Raw genomic sequence first — 22883 nt, forward strand, 5'->3', positions numbered from 1 at the left:
CTGTTGGTCTAATTGGGAGCAGTACTTGTTGGAATTAATACTTTGGTTTTCCGGAAGGAGCTCATAATAGAACTCCCTTCCAATCCCACCATATACACAACATCACCTTCTTTGGATGAAGACTGGCCTTTGGTGTGGTGGTGGTGGTTCATTTCACTTGCCCCACGATCTTTTCCATTCCACGTTATTGCACAGTATCCACTTTTCATCGCCCGTCACAGTTTGTTTGAAAAATGGAACGTTTTGGTTATGTTTAAGTAGAGAATCACATGCGGAAATATAGTGAAGAAGGTTTTTTTCACTTAACTTATGTAGAACCCAAACATCAAAGCGATTAACACAACCAAGCTTGTGCAAATGATCTTCAAAGCTTGATTTGGATCTTTTGAGTATGTCGGCTATCTCCTCCGTGGTATAACGTTGATTGTTTGATTTGATCACTATCAACTTCAGCTGGTCTACCTGCCCATGGAGCATCATCCAGCATGAGATCTCCAGCATGGAACTTCGCAAACCACTTTTCACACGTTCAGTCAGTCACAGCGTCTTCTCCATACATGGCACAAATCTTTTTTGCGTTTCAGTTGCATTTTTACCTTTCTTGAAATAATAAAGCATAATATGCTGAAACTGTTGCTTTTTTTCTTCCATCTTCAATATTAAAATGGCTACATAAAAATTCACCAATTTTGATAAGTTTTTTTTTAAATGCATGCTGATATGACAGCTGTCACATACAGTCTAACAAAATTGTTTTGAATGAAGTTAAAGAGAACTAATCGCTACTAGAGCCATCGTACGGAAAAAAGCGAACGTTTTGGCCAACCCAATATCTTAAATTGGAAATAGCTTACCTTCATACTCGAAGCATTTCAACTGAAGGCAGGAGAAATCGTTAAATCTCCCAAAATAGAGGAAAAAAATTCCACAAACAGTAATAGATTTGTGTGACCAGTTCATGACTTGCTCAGAGCTAAAATTAAACTTTGTATCTTATTTTTAAGAGTTTTAAAATTTTGTTTGCTTATTTCTTAATGGCACAAAGCATAGTGGTGCATCTTAGGAATCTTGACTTGAATGAAATAAGTTTTCATCTTTTGCAAGCAAGCCTCTTTCTACAGCATCTTTGAATTTCCAGTCTCTTGCGTAGTGGATGACGTACAGTGAGGACCATTTGATGTTAATAAGTAGCCACGACAATGGCCAGGAGCATGTTGTTTTCTATCACTAAGGACGTGGAGAAAATAGTGCCATAATTCCTAGGGATATAGTTATCTCCAAGCCACCAGTTCCACAAATCTACATGTTATTTAGATCTTAAATATGGCCAAATATAATATACTAATATGTTTCCATACAAAGAAAATGCTATTCTCTTAGCAACATCTGTTGCATGTAACACAAAAGGTGCATTTGTTGCGATTAAGCTTGGTTGTGGGTAATACTTTGCAAGCAGTTGGCTTTCCCATATTTTGTTGCTTTCATTAGGCTTGTATTTTTGTTTTGTTAGGTTTTTATTTTGTTAGGTTTTGTATTTTTGATGATGCCTGTTAGCCAGCGGTTCCCACCAATATTCAGACTTAAAAAGAGAATATTCCAGAGGTCTGGATACTGTGTTCTGCCATCTCACAATCCTCCAAGTGGTGCTTTGATGTGTGTTTTTGAAACTGTGTTTTGACCTGGGAATTGCTTTCACGGGTTTGCACTGCAGCGTGAAGCACGCTGAGGGCTGTCTACACTGCAGAGTGGGCCCCTGGCGGGTGATGGGGGTGCGGAGGGAGGGAGCCACACCCATTATACCCTCTGGTCGTCTCTCTGTCGTCACATGCTGAGAAGTTGTACTTGAAACTGAATAAACCTCCCAGGTAGCAGAAGTGGACTAAATCACACCTTTCTTTTAAAGGTGCTCACAATGGAGAAATGGAATTATTATTATTTTTATTAACAGCAGGCATATGCAGCACCTGCTTCACTGTTTTTGTGGCTTCCTTGAAGTCAATGGAGTGATTTTGAATTTTTCTATTTGTAACATTTGTTTTGCTGTTGTTGAGAGAAAGACATTTTATTTGACACGTTTTACTAGAGGACTGAACCAATTATATCATCTCACAGGATCCCTTCTAAATTCTAACATGATGAATAAGAGCTCGTAATTAAATATTTCATGTTTATAAAATCCATTTAGGACACTTATGATTCTGAATCATTCCAGTGTCTGGTGGGTATTGTAAATAGTCTTATGTACAATGTATATGTGGAATAATACAGATTTTGAAATATCTAGAGCATAACTTTGTTAGCTACATTCACATCTTACATGCTTTGTCCTTAGTCTGGATTAAAATCACCAGTTCTAATATTCTCCCATTTAACATTGGGAGAACATGATCCATTCAAATATTTGCTTTATAGAAACAGTTTTAGTGTCACATTTGACTGACTTGCAGAGTCCTATACAGATACAGTATGATTAAAATGCTCAACTATTACCTATTTCATAGAAAAATGGCTGGCATGTGTATATAGATAATTAAATGAATGGAAAATAAAGCGAAAATTTAAATTATGATTGGCACATATTTGAAAAAAAACCCTCACATTTGAATTAAAATTTTCCAGAAGCAAATGTATATATACATGTATACTTTTTAAATGTATATGTAAAACAAGTTTGTCTTGATGTAGGATTAAAGTAAATGAGCTACAATTATGTACAGTCTTCAGTGAAGCAGGCTTTTAGTAAGTCCCTTCAGATGTGGAATTTTCCAGGTGGAGGTCAGGTATACAACTTAAATCTGAGGCACTGGCCTCTGCCTTCCAGCCTCACCAGAGCTCCCCCTGCCCCCACCAGCCGTCAACAGAGATGGGCCCTTTGGGAGAATTGGCTGAATCCTCAGGCAACATTGGGCTGTAGATCACACCAGGTACACCCTGGTCACATCTCGAGAACAGAATGAAAACCTCCATGTAGCTCTGCCTTGAAGCATCTCCCTAGTTCTGTCACTTGCTTCTGGGCCCCCAGCCACACACTGTATCCCAATTCAGCAGCACCCTTCCTGTTCTCCTCCACCTGCTCTGAAGCATCTCCCTCTACTCTGCTGTGATCTGACTCAGGTTGTGTAAGCTGATCTGATTTTTTAAAACAATTATGCCATATTGACAATAGATAATTCAGTCATTTTTCAAACTTCCTGTGTCACTGTCTTTTTTAAGTTTCCAGTAATTCCCTCCGTCTTTCCTTCCAAATCATAGCACAGTTTTCCCCACAGATAGCCCTCCCCTGCCACAGGAAATCACATTTCTGTCTCTTAGAGGTTAGGAAGGATTCAGTTCCTCCATGTAGAGAAGCTCTTTGTCACTCATTGCTCTAAGATTTTTGCCATGTCATTCAGTAATTCAGAACGCAAGTCAGTGAAATCTCTGTTTTGTCCAAACATGTGCCATAAATCTTTTCCATTTGAGACTTGTCATGTCACTGCCTCTGTGGGATTTGGGAAACCTGTCCTCAGGTCCAACAAGGATGAGCCTCACTCTTCAGTATCTCAAGTCTGGAATTTGCAGAGTGGGATGACCAGGAGGCCTAGGCCACCGTCAATGTACTCGTATTACAGAGAATGTCCTGTCTGTGCCGGTCACTGACTTCAGCATAGAAGTGCTGTGACACACGGCCCTGAGTGCGTCTTACCAGTCATGTCTGTATCACACATAATAAAATACCATCCTGTGGTTTATTATCAGTCCTGAGCTATGAGGAGCATAATGTGTCATCAAGAAAAACTTCTATATCTTTACTTAAAAAAGTCTGAAAACAGCTCTCCCAATATAGTAGTAATGATTAGACAAGTAAAGGATATTAACAGACTTGGTTATAATAAAAAGCATATATTCAGTAAAATCTTTTTGTTCCCCCGAGTTCCCACAGGGTAGATTAGCTTCTTTCATTCACGGCATCCTGAAGCATTTACCCCCACATCTACCCAAAGACTAACAGCCAATGTGTATTGGCTTTCATAATTTATTCATTTATTGGAATTTCCAAATATCTCAAGGATGGGAGCGGGTAGGGGATGCTACAATACAGAAAAAAAGTGCCGGAAGATATTAGCTAATATTTACCGAGAAATTAACTTGTTCTAGAAACTGGAAGAAACTGTGTTCATTATTTTACTAAATTCTTAAAACATGTGCCACAGGCTCTATTATTATTTCCTTTTCAAAGATAAGAAAACTGAATCACAGAGAGGTTAAATCCACTTCCTTTTTTTTTTTTTTTTTGCGGTACACGGGCCTCTCACTGTTGTGGCCTCTCCCGTTGCGGAGCACAGGCTCCGGCCGCGTAGGCTCAGCGGCCATGGCTCACGGGCCCAGCCGCTCCGTGGCATGTGGGATCTTCCCGGACCGGGGCACGAACCCCTGTCCCCTGCATCGGCAGGCGGACTCTCAACCACTGCGCCACCAGGGAAGCCCAAGTCTAGGTTTTTAACCACTTACCCCAGGCAGCATCAGCTCTGAAAACATGATGAGAATGGTGATTAAAGTTAGATGAGTTTTATCCTGACAGATAGGCAGCCGGAGACCTTTGAGAAACACACCCTCCTGTGTGATCTGAAGGAGTCACGTGAGATGCCATACTCCAGTTTTCACAAAAGAAGTGGAGACTGAAGCATCTAATGCAGGCTGCATGTGCCTGATGATTTGGTTTATTTACTCATTTAGAATGAGTGTTCATAGGGTGTCTGTGTGTGACCGGTCTAGGGCCCAGGACAGAGCATGTTTGGCCCCTCATGGGACTTACTTCTACATGAAACGAGAGGCAAAGAGGTAACATGATTTCGGGTGGTGACAGGTGCCTTGTGAAGCAAACAAACAAGTAAATAAGTCGGTAAAACTGAGCAAAGAGGTGGAGACTGATGGGGTCCAGGTGGTGGATTTTCGGTGTGGTGTATGGACAGGGTCGAATGCTGGGCTCATGCGATGGGGGCCACTGCAGACACTCATTTCTGCAGCTCTTCTCTGCCCTTCACAATCTTCTTCATCTAGGTGTCCACAGAGTCTTTAAACATTCTTAGGTTTGTCTTTATTTTATACAGTTAATCTTTTTGTAGCATTTCTCCCAAGCTTTCACAATAGTCCCTTCCTGTAAGAGAACCATGTGTTGTGACAACATGAGGATTTTCTTTTGTAAACAAGAGTCAAACCTCCCATGAGGTCAACAATTGGGCACCATCTGTATAGTCGCCAGCACAGTTTCTCTAACGTCTTTTATTTCAGGATAGGAGTACAAACCTTTAAGTACGTATTGGTCTTTGCTTATTTAAAGTACCTGTTACAGCAGAAACCATGTTCTTGAATTTTACCACCGTTTACATTTGTTAGTGAGATCTGTTGACTAGTAACCTGTTGGACAGGCTGTTTCTCTAGTCTCTTGTAGAAGTCCTCCTCAGCATCACATGCCGCGCCATCAATGTGTTAAGCGGAGGTACCATTTTAACATTTGGGAGAGGTCTCCTTCCCGATTCTCCCACTGCATCTTATCCTGGAATCCCACTCTGCACTTACTGTAATTCTTCATACTGAGTTATTAAGGTTTCACCAACTGTTTGACTTTGTCCTTTCTGGTCAATAAATTCTGCTATTAAATAACTTGCTTCCTGAGCCTTTTCACCAATGTGACTTTTTTTCCACCAAAGTGTTCCTCTATTTGAGATTCCAATAGCTGTTTAAAATAATCAGCACCATTACCTGTCAAATGGCTGTGATTTGCAGTTAAGGGTCTTCAAGTTTGCTGAACTCAGTGCTGTGTTTGTAAGTTGTTTCCATGTACAATGCACAGTGAATAGAACAGCTTGGATGCCCTGTGTAAAATGATGACAAGTGGCTTTCATTATAAAGACAAAATTCTTTTGTATCCCATGTTGCATTGAGTGCAGGGAATTGATACAGAAGAAGGTAGTTCTTTATCACTGACCTTCTCAGAATTGTCTGTAGGGTTAGCAAGCTCCTCTTCTATTTCACACCTCATCTTTAGAAATCATCACATCAGGCCATCGGATATGTGTGTATGACATAAATGGTAGTAACATATAAAACACAAATGAGCAGATTGTGAAAATATAACAACTTCACAGTGCTGTTTACTTGTAAACCTACCCAGTCCACATTTGACAACATATATAGCATCAGCAAAGGGTAGTTGGGTGATGGAGCATAAAAATTCCTTCTTTGGGACTTCCCTGACGGACCAGTGGTTAAGACTCTGTGCTTCCACTGCAGGGGGCATGGGTCTGATCTCTGGTCAGGGAACTAAGATCCCGCATGCCATGTGGCACAGCCAAAAAAAAAAAAAGAAAGAAAAACAAAAACCCATCCTTAAAATGAAAATTCTGTTTAATATTTATTTGCAAAGTAGAGTTTACTTAATTTGTGAGCTGTTTGGCAGCACATTAAGGGAAGTTCTGGTAGGTAATTCAGGGAGGAAGGGAATATATACCTGTGTGGCTCTCACCATGTATCAGCAGCCTCCCCAGGCTCGAGTCAGAAAACATGAGAAGATTCAACCAAAACAGCAAGGTCTTACTGTGCATGGATCCGGGTGCTTCCAGTCCACTGACAAAATTCCTCACAAGCTTTCCAGTCATACCATCACCATCAGCATCAGCACTGTGTGCTGAGGAAAGGTCAAAGCACAATGCTCATTTATCTTCTATCACACTCTCACTGTGGATGCCAGTTTAAGAAACCCAGGTATTAAATCGTGCCATGCAAGATACTCTGATCATTCAGATGGATTCAGTGAAAATAGAAAGGAAGATACAGATTTGAGAGTTATTCAGGAGTTAAAATTAATAAGGTGTCACAGGCAGGAGTCAGGGAGAGAGATCATGTCTTTAGAAATTCCTTTGACAGTGTATACCTGAGTGCCTTACTGAAAAAAAAAGATTTAGAGACCCTGAAATATAGTCATTCTCTAGGTTTCTCACATCCTCTCCAGTCCATGTTCCTTGTGGGTCAGTTCTACCATCTTGGTGACCACAAAGTAAAACTTTTCCTCCTCCTGGATCTGGGACATCCAGCCACAGATTTCAGAACCCCGCCAGGCTTTCATTTCCCAAACTACTGTGCCGATCCCAAAGAGGGGAATGCCCTTACTCATAAGTGAACAAGGGCATGAATGGAAGGAGTTTGTCTTGCTTAGTGGGGTTAAAATTTCTTGCGATATTTCCAGTTAGAAATGGGGAGTATATTTTCCAGGAGAAGCAAGCATACACTACAGAAGGCACGGTGGGGAATACTGTCTGGTTCTAGTACACACCAGTAGGTTGAGTATGAATTACAACAACCTACGAGGACTTGCCTGGACCATAGCCGTAATTGAGTATTGAGTCCATGAAAAATTAATTCCAACTTTCCAGGGCCCAATTACAGTCACATATTGGATTGCAAACCATTAAAATCTGAGAATATCTGTATTTTAGTCAGACAAGAAGCTTACCTAATAAGTGAATTTTTTGATCCAAATGTGTAAGACTATAACCTATTGAGATGATAAATTAAACCAGTATTTGTATGATATCTGTCTTCCATTCTAAATTACTTTCCATTGTTAAATAAGTTAAATTGTTTTTACAAAAATAAAGACTATAGCTATGTAGTCTAACCTTTCAGAAGAATTTAAATATTACATTGTTAAATGTGAGACTAGTTCATTTTAGTCTATAAATTCTTGAGGATATTTTCTTTTTTATAGAAATGGCTATTTAGTTTTCACAGATTTTTCCTTATATAAAAATACGTTAAGTACTGGGAGAAGACTACTATTTTATTTAATAGAATTCTAGAGACAATGGAACCTTGGAAATTATTATAACCACCTACATCTTTAAAATAAAAGAACATATGTATATAAATACACATATACACACCTATATACATGCACACACACAATAGTTTTACTTCCTATTATGTGCTAGATATGAGGCCATTCACTGCACTAGATTGTAAGAAACTAGTGAGAGGTAAGATCTACTAGGGTTTGTCCTGTGTTAAGGTCATAGACAAAGATCATTTTCACAGAATAATATATTTTAAAATTAGCTTTATACTACCCTGATAAATTTCCCTGAGGGAGGAAAAGCAAAGAAATAAGGAAGGATCAAGGTGACATATGAGAGAACAGAGAAGTAATATATTTTAATTACTTTCAGATTAAACTTCTAGTATTGATTTACAGAACTATCCATATTTACACTTTACTGACGAGAGTCCTAGGGCATCTTGGACTAGTACATTTCTGCATATCCCCTTCTTAAAATTGTTCCTCTTTAGGAAAAAAATCTCTTTTAAAGTTTGGCTGTATTCCCTGTCTCAGGACCCTCTCCTGGTCTCCCTGGAGCCCAGCCCAGCCAAACTCTTGCCCCTCCCACCGGACCAGAGAGCTGCAGGCAGGTCTGCAGTGGCCGCCCTGCTGTCAGGGCTGATGGCCAGTTCTCAGTCCTCCTCCTCCCTGACCTGTCCACGCTGGACCCTCCGCTCGGGAACACTTCCTTCACTGCCCACCTGGACCCAGGTTCTCCTGTCTTACTCTTCCTGCCTCCACCGTCCCTCTCTGATGCCACTTGGTGTCCCTCACCTGTAACTGTCATTGTTCTCAGCATCCTTTTGGTCCTCTCCTCTCTCCATCTCTACTCACTCTATCCCCGTACTTGACATACTATAATTGGCATGTTGACCTCTTCCAAGTCTCTCTCTAGTCAGATTTCTCCTCTGAACCCCAGATACATATATATAATTGTCTCCCTCACCATTTACATGTTCAGTAGACATCGCAAACATAACACGTCCCAAAACAAAACTCTGGGTTTTCTCTCTAAAAATTGTTCCCACCATCTTCTTCTTAGAAAATGGCAGTTGCTTCTTTCAGCTGCTTAGGATAAAATACTTTAGAGTCATTTTTTAAAAAATAATTACTGTTTTTTATTTGTTTATTTATTTTTGGCTGCGTTGGGTCTTTGTTGCTGTGCGTGGGCTTTCTCTAGTTGCGGCAAGCAGGGGCTGTTCTTCCTTGCGGTGCACGGGCTTCTCGTTGTGGTGGCATCTCTTTGTTGTGGCTCACGGGCTGTAGAGCTCAGGCTCAGTAGTTGAGGCGCACGGGCTTAGCTGCTCTGCAGCATGTGGGATCTGCCTGGACCAGAGCGCAAACCCACGTCCCCTGCATTGGCAGGCGGATTCTTAACCACTGCTCCACCAGGGAAGGCCCTCCAGAATCATTTTAAACATTCATCAGCAAACCTGGATATATATATGATTCCAAATGAATGTCTTGCCTTAAACCCTCTATTTCCTAAAATAGTGTTCCTAAGTGGTATTTTCAAGTGTAATACTGTGAGAACACTATTTCAGTATTTGATGTTGTGTGCTGCACAGGAATTCTGGAAGAATTTGAACAGGATATTTTAGATTGTGGCTACTTTAAAATGCAATAAACATCTCAGTATTTGAAATGTGTGTGTGTGTGTGTGTGTGTGTGTGTGTGTGTGTATAAAACCTCTGCCCATCATATCCAATACCCAACACTCCACCATCTCTGCTGTTAATTGTAAGCAAGGTCTCAGCAGCCACATGTCTTGCTTCGCCTGGGTTACTGAAATTCTCTCCTGCCTGATTTCCATACCTCTGTTCTTGCCCTTGTTCATTCTGTTCCCCACACAGAAACTACAGTGATTCTTTTAAAAGTCAGTTTGTATCACTCTGCTCAGACCCTCCAGTGGCTTGTCATCTCGCTCCGTGCAAAAGCAGATGTCCTAATGATGGTCCCCAGGCCCTTGCACGGACGCCCCTACCTCTCCTCAACCTCACTCCGCGCTGCTCCCACCTCACACTCTGCTCCCGCTCACCGCTTCCCTCCAAGTTCCTCAAGCACATCAAGCAGTGGCTTCTGCCTTTGCCCTTCTCTCTGTCTGAAATGATCTCCTCTTAGACGTGTGCAGGCTTGCTGGCCATGCCCTGCAGATCTCCATGCAGCAAAGCCTGCTCACAGCAGGCACACCCATTACCCCAATCAGTGTTCCTCCCTGGACCCTGCCACCACGGACATACACATAGTCACTGGGTTGTTTACTGCCTCTGTCCCTGCACTAGAAGGGCAGGGACTGTGGCTGTTCTATTCACTGTTGTAGAGCCATCCTTGGACGGTACCTGGAATATAGCAGATGCTCGAAAGTATTTGTGGAATGAAATCATGATTGGATACTGATCTTCAGAGTTGTGAGGGGGAAAAAGGAAACAAAATAATAAGGAACTTATGCTCACTTATTTCACTTAGCACAGTGTCTTTCAGGTCTATCTGTGTTGTCACAGATGGCAGGATTTCCTTCTCTTTTTAGGTGGAATGATATTCCATTGTATGGCTGGACCATGTTTTCTTTATCCATCATCTGTCAGTGGACCTTCAGGTTGCTTCCACATCTTGGCTGTTGTGAATAATGCCTGATTCCTGTAACATGAGGATTCTGAAATAGTCAAAGGTACAGAAGTAGACTGTATCTTTGGTTGTTACAATGGTTTAGGGAATTCTTGTTCAATGGGTTACGGTTCTCCAAGATGAGTAAGTTTCAGAGAACTGCTGGGTGACATTATGCCTGTCGTTATCAATAAGGTATAGGGCATTTAAAAAACAAAACAGGGCTTCCCTGGTGGCGCAGTGGTTGAGAGTCTGCCTGGCGATGCAGGGAACGCGGGTTCGTGCCCCGGTCCAGGAAGATCCCACATGCTGCGGAACGGCTGGGCCTGTAAGCCATGGCCGCTGAGTCTGCGCGTCCGGAGCTTGTGCTCCGCAACGGGAGAGGCCACAACAGTGAGAGGCCTGCGTAGCGCAAAACAAACAAACAAACAAAAAACAACAAAACAAAACAAAATGTGTTAAGGAGGTATATCTCATGTTGTGTTCTTACTACCAAAAAGAGGGGACATGAGAAAACTTTTGGAGGTGAAGGATATGTTTATTACCTTGATTATGGTGATGATAACACCAGTATATACCTATAACCAAAGTCACTAAATCATCTAAATTAATTATGTGCAGTTTTTTTGTACCAATTATACTTCAATAAAGCTGGAGAAAAACAATTTTTAAATAAGAAACTTAGGACAGTATCTGAGAAGTATTAGTTGATTAATAAGCCTGAGTATCAATGTCAAGGTCAATTAGAACCCTTAGGATTGAAATGTTTCCTAATAGCACAACTTTAAAGGAATTTCCATAGGAAATAAAAGAATATGTGCTGATTTTTTGAAGGATGTGTGGCAAAGTAAAATGAATAGTATCTGTGCCTATATGCAGAAGTAGGTGATTAGGAATAAATTTCAACTTTAAAAAATGGTATTAAGCTATATGTGAAAATAAAGCCTTTATTTTTTAAGGATGTGGCACCGTTCAGTATCTGGCACCAGTGTGGTGCAAAACCTCTAGTTATTTATAACAAAAACTGTTAGCACCTAATTTAATTAACTCCCTTTGCTGTGTTGCCAAATGAGAACATTGCTTTGTATAGAAGTTAAGTTGCGAGATGTTGGTTAAAATTCAGAGTTTAATAAGCCCAAAGCATTGGAGTAAGGCATTTTTTCCACAGTTAAACGGTCCTTGTTTAATTTAGTTTAGTTTGGCTTAATTTCCAAGTGTGAAAACTCTGAATGCGGCAAACAAGTTCGCAAACAAGTCTAACCAGAGACAAATCCAGTTAGACAAATCCAAAACCAGCTACAAATCCATGTAGCACAGAACTGCAATCACCAGGGTACAAACACTATTTCTTCTTAGAGACGTGTATGAGAAAGGTTTAGAAGGTTGATTCTAGGAACAATTTATGAGAAACAGAAGTTGCCGTCTATGCATGATGGGACTGTATCTGAATTATAGGAGGTCATTTTCTAAGTTCATTTGTTTGAGGAAAATTATCCACTGGATGTCCAAGTTCATTCAACATACCTTCCGTTTTCCACCATTTTCTAAAGGTGTTTTCTCTGCTTTTATTTTCATTTGTATTAAAGAAATGGCCAGAGTTTCTTCCTTTCAGAGTGTTAACATAGTTTTAACCGTCACAGTCCCACACTTTATCTGGTGTTATAAGTGTGCATCAAGATCACCCGATGGTAAAAAGAGCCGCTTTGGAGATTTGGAGTTAGGCAGAGCTGTGTTTGAATTCAAGACCTGACCAAGTTCCATCACCTCAGGTCATGCTTTCATGGGCGTGTCCAAATGAGAATCTTTGCAGGTGTCATCCATATAAGGATGTGTCTAGCACTCCTGCTATATGCCCTGCACTGTTTTAGGAAATAAAGATTTGGACATACACAAAATATACATATGCACTGTCATCATAACTTATAATCCAGTGGATGAAGTCATAAACCTGGAAACAAATAACAAATATATTTTGGCAAGGAGATAAAACCCGGGACAGAGAAAAGCCTTGGGGGAGGGAGCCAACTCCATCTAAGTTAGTCAAGGAGGCTCTCTAGGATAAAGTGAGGGGAAGGGCCATTACATACACAGGGCAGCCTAGCGGAGGTGGGGGCAGGCAGAGACAAAGTAAGTGCAAAGGCCTTGTGGCCAGCAGAGCTGGGAATGTTAGGGGGAAGGAAAAATGGACGTTGTTGTCCAAGGTGTAGGATGATGGGTTGGGGCAGAAGTGATGGAGGAAGGGGCAGCTCTGTTGGCCTTTGGGCTAAGGGGTTTGCACTTTATCCTAATTGCAAAGGGAAGCTGCTGTATTAATTTTAGAACGGGTGTACTCTGATTAGATAGGAGCCTTACACAGATTTCTCTGGCTGTTATGTGCAGAACCGAGTGTGGGTGAGACAAGAATGGAGGGAGGGAGGACAAGAGGAAGACTGTTTTACTCCAGGGGAGGGGCAGACAGGTTCTTAGTGCAGGTGGATTCGTGCAGAGGCCTTGTGACCAGCAAAGAGCTGGCAGGACTGCTGAGGAGCTGGATGTGGGTGTGAGGGAGAGAGCAATCAAAGTTGGCAGGATTTCCACGTTGATAGAGGGGACAGAGCCAGGCTAACAATGTACAGATGGAGCTGTGGACCTCTGCTGGGTGATGGGGACCGGGGTGAACTTGAGTGCAGGTGCCTTCTCAGGTGAGCCCTTGCTGCTCGGGTCCAGCTGGTGGCTGCCCTGTGGGAATGCAGTGATGGCTCTGGCTAACCCGTCTCCTAACTTTTCAAGGAAGTTGTAAATCTAGGAATTCATGTGTAATCCTCATTTTCAGGTGTTCTTTTAGAAACCTGAAACACTCTGCTTTTAAGACTGTGCAGGTAGGATCAGGCCATATGGACACCGCTTTTGCACGCGTAGCATTAAAAAGTGCTGAGCACAGTATCTTATACGAGCGTTCAATTCTGTTTTTCTTACAAGGATACAATAAATGTCAGACTACATCATTACCCTTAGTGAAAAAACAGCTTTAACAGAAGAAATACTCATTATTCCATATCCAAGAAAAACAAAAGGAATGTCAATGATGAAATATGGGAGAGGAAGCTGATGCATTAACTAGAAAGTATTTATTGAATCTATAACATCTGACCAAGTTTGAGCCAAGTGGTAAGGGAGGAGACATCTTAAATTGGTTAAATGTTCTTTATGTCTTGTCCTAAATTTCCAGCTACTGTGGAATACTTAAAACATTTTTATAATGTGTGAAGTGATATATAACTTGCAAATATGAAGTAGTGCAAATCAATCTGGAATCTGCCTGAAACAAAAGTTGTTCCATGGATGTCATTAAAGGAAATGCAATTCCCATCATTACATTATCACCATGGCACAACTATCTAAAACAACAAGATGTTCTTTTTTTTTGCGGTACGCGGGCCTCTCACTGTTGTGGCCTCTCCCGTTGTGGAGCACAGGCTCCGGACGCGCAGGCTCAGTGGCCATGGCTCACGGGCCCAGCCGCTCCGCGGCATGCGGGACCCTCCCAGACCGGGGCATGAACCCGTGTCCCCCGCATCGGCAGGCGGGACTCTCAACCACTGCGCCGCCAGGGAAGCCCGAAGATGTTCATTTTTAAAAAAAAGATTAGTAAGTAGGGGCTTTTCCACACGTTTATGAACCATTGCCTCAAATTCCTGAGGAAATAATTTAAAATATTTTTATCTACGTTTCAGTTAGCTAGCATACCACGCAAGGTCAATTTCTGGAATGCGGTGGGTGTCATAAACGGGGGTGACACCTGATGTTGTGTAAAACAAGCACGTAGGAACAATAAAATCTCACACAGGTGTGATGGGAAGATTAGTCACATAAGAAGGAAAGGACTTGACTCACTGTTCCACAGTACGGCAGTGCAAAGCTTCTCAGTAAATCCTGACCAGGGCTAAATCAGACTTTTGTTTTTTCCACGTGGGTTTCTGGTCTGAACCACAAAACACTCACGATGACCTGGATGACTATCCCTCGCCTCCCCCATGGATGGCACATAACTAGTACCGTTCTAGATGCTGAAGAGGGCAGCTGATCCGTTAATACGGTGGACGCCTTGGGACATCGGGGCTCAAGTCTCACATGTAAGATGGGATGAGAAACTGCTCTGAGGGTGAAGATTTCCTTTCTCCTACTTAGTGACAACATTTCTGACCACTAGATGGTGGTGACAGTTCACACTTCTGATTTATAGTTTTTATTTGCACTAGGCTTGTGAAGATTATAACCACCATTTATTGAGTTTCTACTATGAACCAGGCTCGTCCTGACTTTGATGCTTATCCTATTGGGGAAATCACGTAACCCCCAGTAATCAAAGAGGAAACCTTTGCTCAGTGTCACTCAGCCCACAGATGACATGTCTTCTGACTCTAAGCCCACTCACTCTTCCAGTTACACGTGGCAGACTCAACAGTGATGGAATTTCAACAGCCTCCCTTATGTGTTTACATTAATTAAAACCAGAAGCTGCCATTTGAAATACGTTTCAAAGAAACTAATTGGAAAACTTAAGAACAGGTATACGTCATACACACAGACTGATTAACTCAATTCATTTAAGGTTTACATTGATGCTTCCAAATATGGGAAGCATACCTGCCCTTCCCTGGTTCTCTGTGTGTGTCTGCTGGAAGTCATGAGCTTTGTTATTTAAGTATAGCTTCAGGCCCTCGACATCAGAGCTTTATATAACAATAACAACAGCAATACTAATATCTAACATTCATTGAATGTTCACGACGTGGCAGACCATTTATATATATAAATCATCTCATTTATCTCTCACAGGAATCCTCACGAACTCTAATAATTCCCTTTTACACATAGGCACAGTGAGAAGTAGAGAGAGAAAGTTTGCCAGGATCTCACACACTCTAAGAAAGGGTTATGGGATTCAAACCTACATTAACTTATTCTAAAGCCATTGCACTGGATTATAAAACTGGCTGTTGCACACAATCCCACCGCCATGAATTCCTGTCTCTATTGTCTGGATCAAGCCCATTGCTGGGTCTCCCGAGAGGGGTAAAGACACTGAAACCAAAATGTCCTTCTGCCAACTGATCTTTGCTCCATAACAAACACCCATCTCGTGAGAGGATGTACAGTCGGATTAATATCTGGAGCCTTATAGCTGGGCAAGCCTGAGTTCAAATCCTAGATGCAGTTACTTTCTACCTCTGATGGTCCGGGTTCTCCTCACCTTTCTTTGATTTCAGAAAGAAGGATGTTAATAGTGAGTTCTACCTTTACAGGGCAATTGTAAGAATTGAAAATAATATGCAAACCACAGAGCACAGCCCGTGGCACATAGTAGGAGGTCATGCTGATATTTCTGTTACTACTATTGCTATGAATTTTACATTGGAAAAATCGATCTACTAGGATACTTTGGGGGAGGAGCCCTGTATTTGGAAGAATACTTCTTCGAGCAATTTGAGTTAGAAGCTGAAGCCCTATGTGCAGGATGTCTCCAAAATTCCAGCAAAGGGAGAGACACTGATCTGCCTTCAAGAAAGAAAGAGCATTTTGGTGGCTTCCGTCAAGGGGCTTGTAGAGAGAGGTAGGTGAGGAGGTGGGGAGGAGGGTACAAGGGTCATCCCAAAGGTCCTTAAAATCTCCAGGTAAGTTACACTGTGTGTGTTGAAGGAGTTTGTTTTGCAAAAACTGAGAGGGAAATTCCCACCCAAATTAGTGTATGGCCAGCGTTCATTTTCTATTGCTATCTAACAAGTTAGTGCACACTTGGCATTATAACACCACCGTCTATCAGCTCAGCTTCTGTAGATCAGAAGTCTGACTTGGGGAGGCTGGGCTCTCTGCCCAGAGTCTCTCAACTCTGAAATTAAGGTGATGGCCAAGCCACGCTCTCACTGGGAGCTTGGTGCTCTCTTGGGGACTCGTTGAGGTTGTTGGAAAAATTCAGCTCCTTGCATTTGTAGAACTGAGGTCCACATTTTCTTGCTGGCTCTTGGCCTGCGGTCACTCTCAGCTACGTGGGGGCACCTTCAGGTCCTAGCCAGGTGGCCCTCTCGTAATATGGCAGCCTACTCCTTCAAAACCAGAAGAGAATCCCTCTCCAAGTGGCTGCAATGGAATTGTATATCATAGGGTAATCAAAGGATGTCAACTTTGCCTTATAGAGTAATCTAAATGCTCACAGATCCTGATCAGACTCAGGTAGAGAAGATTATATAGGCTGTATAAGGGTCACAGGGGGCGTGAACCTTAGGAGCATCAGAATTCTGTGTACAACACAACCGAAGACCACATACACAGATGCAAAACCTGGAGACAGAGGAAACCATGAGGAGTTCCACTCTTACAATTTTTTTTTAAATTATGGAGGATTTGAACCACTATAGACTATATAATTGAAGATCCAAACCAAGTTTATTTAGATTTACAAGAAAAGCAATGAGGCCACCATCTGATATACACTTTTATTATTTTTGTCCTCCAGACTCAGTTTCTTTCTATAGTGACTTGGCATGGTATATAGAAGACCCACAGAACATCCAAAATTTGAATAGCCATTTCAGTACTTTTGTGACAGTCTTCTCACAGTGACCCTAGCTGTGTTTTATTTAAGTTCTAGAGTAAATAATTTGTAGCAGGTAGCTTCCAGACAGTCAATGAATAAATTCAGGCAACAGAGCAACATTACTTAAAATGTGACCCACAGAAACCTTCTTGTGAGGCATTCATAGAAAGGAAATAAAGTAAATTCAGTTTCAAAAAACGAGTCTGCATGCTCTCACCTTGGATGCTCATTTCCTGGTTTATGAAAGGCTCTGGAAACTGTCAGGGTTGGAAGGTCATCTACACAAGCATCTCCTAAAGTCTCTGGGCTATGAAACCAGCATCCCCAGGAACCATCTGACATCCAGCAGAAAACTCCTTATATCAATCACAGAAAGTAATGGATAGTATACTGATTTTTGAAAAGGTTTTCTTCTAATTGACAAAGCCAAAGATATCTATTTATTCCTGAGCCTTAGAGAGGATGTTATTAATGCTACCCTTCAGTGTGCGGTAGACAATTTGTACAAAGCAGAGCAGGAGAGAATCAAAGAGAGCTACACTGAAGGCATAAAGCAAAATATTTAAAGAGAACTAAGGATTGAAAACAGGTCTTCTTGGAATTTAATTTCAAGTTAAAAATGAAGGAAATGAATGAATTGGCAAGAAAAGATGAATTAACATGTTAGATCACTGAATGCAGAGCTTCTGGATCATGTAGGAAACACTGTAGCATCGTGGGGGCAACTAGGTGATGAAACGTCCAGAGGGGATGTGATCCCTTTGAGGGTGCTTATTATTTGAGAATGTGTGTGAGTGAGAGGAGGGATATGAGCTCTGATATCCTACAATTCTAAAATAATTATTTGAGGGGAAGTTGAAACTGAGAACTGGAAACCATGATATTGACCCATAGAATAGCTTTTCTTGGCAAATATGAGTTTGAAATATAAATGTTGCAAAACCAAAACATTTCATTTGCACTCTCGTCTGAGAGCTGTTCTTGCTCTTGGTGAACCGAAGGTGCTCTTAGCAGGTGAAGAGCTCTCTTGATAAATCTGGAAGATGTGGATGGGAGGTATCTTCTGTCTGGTATCTCTAAGTATATAAAGACTCATGAAAGAAAGTGAACTTCTGATATTTCCCAGGTTGTATGATGGATAAGGGAAATAAACACCTCAAGTGCCTTTGACTTTGTTGGGGGAGGCTGACACGTTGATGGAAAATTACCAGGTGATGTAATAATAAGCGTCATGTTAGAACAAGTTCATGGGACTCTGGGAGGCTGTGGGGAGATTGCACCATCCACATGGGGGCTCAGGGAAGCCTGCTGGCAGCAGTGCTTGCTTGAGATGCATCTTCGGCAGCAGCATGCTAACCTCCAGTATAGAAATATTACTAAAAGATGAAAAAAGCAAAATTGACAAACATTTAGCAAGATTGACTATGAAAATCATTCGTTTTGGAGGTGAACATTCAAACTGTGTGATTGTGTCCCATTCTTGTTATTGTCACTGTTAAAGTTAAAATGTTATGGTAAAACAAACAAAAAATATATAGGACACGTCATTATTAGGTGTGCAAATTTATCATGAACATATTTTCAAATGTTATTTCTCTGACCAGAGAGAGATTTTTCACAAGCAATAATCCCTGCTCCTCCATCTACTACAACTGATTTACTGCTCACAGGAGCGGACACTGAAAATGGGAAAATCCAAGGACAGGATTGCTTAGAAAGGGAAAGAAAATACATACATGCATTGTGCAGGATTAATTTCAATTTTATGTGGGTGAAACAACAACAACACAGTTTTCCAAGATGTGTTTATAAACACAAATGTGTCAATGAATGCCTCTGAGGAATTGGTATTTTTCCCCAACACAAGCACTGTACTTTGACAGCTCATGAACAAAGATTCAGAAAGATGTGTGTTCTTGTCCTGGTCCTGCCATTACATCACAGGGTTTTGGAAAATACTGTTAAATTATCTAAGCTTCAAAGTCCTCCTTTGTACAATTTGAGTCTGGATCACACGTCCTCTATTTCTTCTCCTAACCCCAATTTATTATCATATTTTATAAGAATTCCTGCTGTATTCTTCAGTTACTGTTTTCTTCCCCTTCGTTGTAAAGATGCAATTACTTTAAGAGTGAACTATTTTTTCTTGAATTAATTTGGTACAATTGGATGGTCTTTTAAGTGTGTAGGTCACATGCAACTTGAAAACTATTTTGCATTTTTATAATTAGTGTCAAAGACTATGAAAAAGAACTTGCCTTGAAATAGGAACTAGTGCCATTCTGCATTTTAGTAACACAACTCTTTTTTAAATTAAAAAAAAATTTAAACTTTTATTGGGGTATAGTTTATTTACAATGTTGAGTAACACATTACCGCTCTTGGCACAGGTAGTCTAGTTCAAATGAGTAAACCTGAATCAATACTATATGTATTACCTTAACCACACAATTTAATATTTTAGTGAAATAGTAAGTCTAGTACTCAAAGAAGTCAGTATTACATCCTACTGAAAGTGTCGTCTGGGTTACAGCTTTTATTAAAGTGAGCATTATCCATCAGTTCTTTCAGGAGTGATAATACTTGAGATGCCTGAAGACAGGTCAGTATGACTGTACATTAATTGCCATACTTTTCCCTGACATGCAGTTATCTAAGGCTTATTTATTATATTTTTGTACATAAATGCAAATCAAATGCACATTTATAATACACAAATAGTATTAAAACTTTAATTAGGCAGCATCCTTATATTTAAACAGAGAACTATTTCCAGAAATAATTTTATCCAGGTGTTTTCTGTCTATCAACTATCAGTTTAGGGGGAAGAAAGTTTACATCCACTATTTCAGTCCCTCAAGTTTCCCAGCTGCAAGGATCTATTTGTCTCAGGTGCAGCTACTCTGCCCTAGAAGATATTTAAATAGTCAATTGATATAAACTTGTATTTTGAAACTCAAATGATATGTTTTATAGTTTACTGAACATCACTCTCTGATATATTTTATGGGAATGGAATGGAGATTGTAAGGAAGACTGGCCCATAAAGTCCCTTAGGAAATACCTGTTCCCCAAGCCTCAGAGGCTGGAGAGGGTGTTGTAAAAATAGGCATGTCTGCTCTTACGTCCATAACAATCTTCTGTTCGCATGAGTTCTACCTGCCCTGCTCTCAGAAATTTTATGGTCTCTCGCTATTCTCTTGTGAAAATTAGGAGAGGAGCATTTTGTCACCCAGTTTTGACAGAACACCTCAACAGTATAGAAAAACGTAGTTATTTAAAATGCATCTGTGTATATCACATTTCACAATAGATAGTTCAGAATTCAGCACTTGGTTTGAATGTTTGTGCAGCAAATCAGATTTTCCTTCCACTAGAGGGCTTAGCCACGTGAAAGACTTTTTTTTTTTTTTCTTTTGCGGTATCCGGGCCTCTCACTGTTGTGGCCTCTCCCGTTGCGGAGCACAGGCTCTGGACACGCAGGCTCAGCGGCCATGGCTCACGGGCCCAGCCGCTCCACGGCATGTGGGATCTTCCCAGACTGGGGCACAAACCCGTGTCCCCTGCATCGGCAGGCGGACTCTCAACCACTGCGCCACCAGGGAAGCCCATGAAAGACGTTTATATCAACACCCTTTGTAAAATGAGGAGTCATTTTTCATTCTACTTTATTCTAAATCAGCAGTTCTCAAACAGGGACATGGCAATGTCTGGAGACACTTTGGGTTGTTACAGGCTAGGGTAGAAGTACTCCTAGAGCCTAGTGGACAGAAGCCAGAGAGGCCACTGTGCCCTGGAGGCCACAAGGCACAGGCCAGCCCCCAGCCACAGGGAATATACGGCCAGGATGTCAGTCGTGCTCACTTTGAGGAACCCAGTCCTAAGTATATCTACTTTTCAAGTTAATGTATGTGTATCAACTGTTATCGAATAGGACATTGTGTAACTTTTCATGTTGAAGTAATTATAAATTCAACAGGAAGTTTAAAAAGTACAGAAAGAGCCTGTGTACCCGTCACTCAGCTTTCCCAAGACGATAATGACTTAGGTGCTTATAGGACAACATCAAGACCAGAAACTGACAGTGACATCATCTACAGATTTCACCAGGTTTCACATGTACTTTGTGTGTGTGTGTTTCTGTGAAATCTTTTCACCCGTATTTTACCACCACCATCAAAATGCAGAGCTGTTTCATTACTACCAAGACCTCCCTCGGAAAACTGCTAGGTAGTTGCACCATCACCCTCACTGGCTCTAATTTTTATCAGCCTCTACTCTATCTTCCATCTCTGTAATTTTGTCATTTCCAGAATGTTATATAAATGAAAGCATACGCTTTGTAACCTTTTGAGATTGGCTTTTTGAAAGGGTACAAGTACTTTTGAAAATAAGAAACGAATATTATGTCAGACACTTGACCTGAATTTTCCCATGAAAATTTCACAAGGCTCCCTATATGAATTAGGAATTGTTTTTGACTCTGAGTCATGAAAAACAGAAAACAGTGGCTTATAAAACTAAGGATTTTTTTATGTGATGAAAAATGTGGATATAGATGTTTTAAGATTAAGTTGTCTTCACATGATTTCTGGGCTCTTTCTGGCATTTTTCTCTGCTTGCCTAACAGTTGGCTTTCAATCTGACCTGTATGAGAAAGCTGCCACCGCAGCTACGTTCTCTCTCGGAAGGAAGAGGGAGACAGAGTGGGACAGTCTTGCCCCTGTGGAAGCCTTTCTGAGAAGCCTCACCCAAGTTCCGCCTACATGTCTTTGACAAAGATCACCCCCAGTTGAGAGAGGTCCTTGGAAATGTGGCTGTTTAGCATGTTGCCACTCGAAAGCAGGGATCAGGTAATTAAGGAACACAAGGTAACAGCATTATGTAGACAACTAGAGTTGTCTGCCACAAACCCTATAAATCAGTTTTATAGGTGAAGAAACTGAGTGTGAGAAAGGTTGACATTGAAGGTGATCCAGTTAGTAAGGGGTAATTTGTCTTTGAAGCCAGCTCTGAATAATTCCCAACCCATACTTTCAGTCACTCTGCTGCACAGTTTTCCATTGGTCTGGGGTGGGGAGTTCCCCGCTGAGAAGTGGGTGAGATTAGATAGTGGAAACTGGAAGATAAGGGACCTATATTAGCCTGGTTTCCGGATAAACAGAACCAGTAAGATGTGTGCATGTGCACGCGTGTGCACGTGTGTGTGTGTGTGTGTGTGTGAGAGAGAGAGAGAGAGAGAGAGAGAGAGAGATGATATGAGATTTATTATAGCAATTGGCTCATGCATCTATGGAAACTAACATGTCCCACAATTTGCTGACTGCAACCCAGGAAAGCCAGTGACACGAGGTTAGGAGACCAGCGTCACATCTCAAGCTGTCAGGCAGAGAGGGAATTCAACCTTCCCCCACCTTTTTGTTCTACTTGGTCCCTCAATAGGTTGGATACTGCTGCTACACTGGGGAGGGCAGTCGGCTTTCCTCAGTCTACCTATTCAGATGCCAGAGACACCCTCACAAACACACCCAGGAAAAATGTCTAACCAGATACCTGGGCACCCTGTGGGCCAGTCAAGTTGAAAGGTAAAACTACCCACCATAGGGCTGATTTCCAGGGCCAGAAAAGCAGTCTCCTTGGAGGTGCCTAGGGGCCTCTTTCTAACAAAGGAAAACATAATGCAAGAGGCATGGAAAGCAGTAAAAGTGCACATTAATCTTCAAGGTCCACCTGGATGAAGTCACATATATGTAGACATGTAGTTCACTACTCAGGGCAAGAATCACTTGCCTTCTCACCTCATTCCTTTTAGGTGAGGGTGGTCTGGACCTACTATGTGCTCCAAAAACT

At 41.4% G+C, this 22883-nt stretch overlaps 1 protein-coding gene and 1 long non-coding RNA gene across 2 annotated transcripts in view; both read left to right on the forward strand.

The window, feature by feature from the left end:
- The window catches only part of CSMD1 (CUB and Sushi multiple domains 1), a 1488158-nt gene that overhangs the window by 1035013 nt on the left and 430262 nt on the right, over positions 1 to 22883 (forward strand). The gene's annotated exons all lie outside the window — the stretch shown is intronic.
- LOC113628727 (uncharacterized) lies at positions 78 to 10711 on the forward strand. Its single transcript, XR_003436205.1, has 3 exons — positions 78 to 246; positions 454 to 456; positions 10682 to 10711. It is a non-coding gene; the product is annotated as an uncharacterized LOC113628727 (long non-coding RNA).

This window comes from Aethalodelphis obliquidens, unplaced genomic scaffold, assembly GCF_003676395.1.
Source record: "Aethalodelphis obliquidens isolate GAN/ISIS:26980383/991018 unplaced genomic scaffold, ASM367639v1 scaffold25, whole genome shotgun sequence".
Taxonomy (NCBI): domain Eukaryota; kingdom Metazoa; phylum Chordata; class Mammalia; order Artiodactyla; family Delphinidae; genus Aethalodelphis; species Aethalodelphis obliquidens.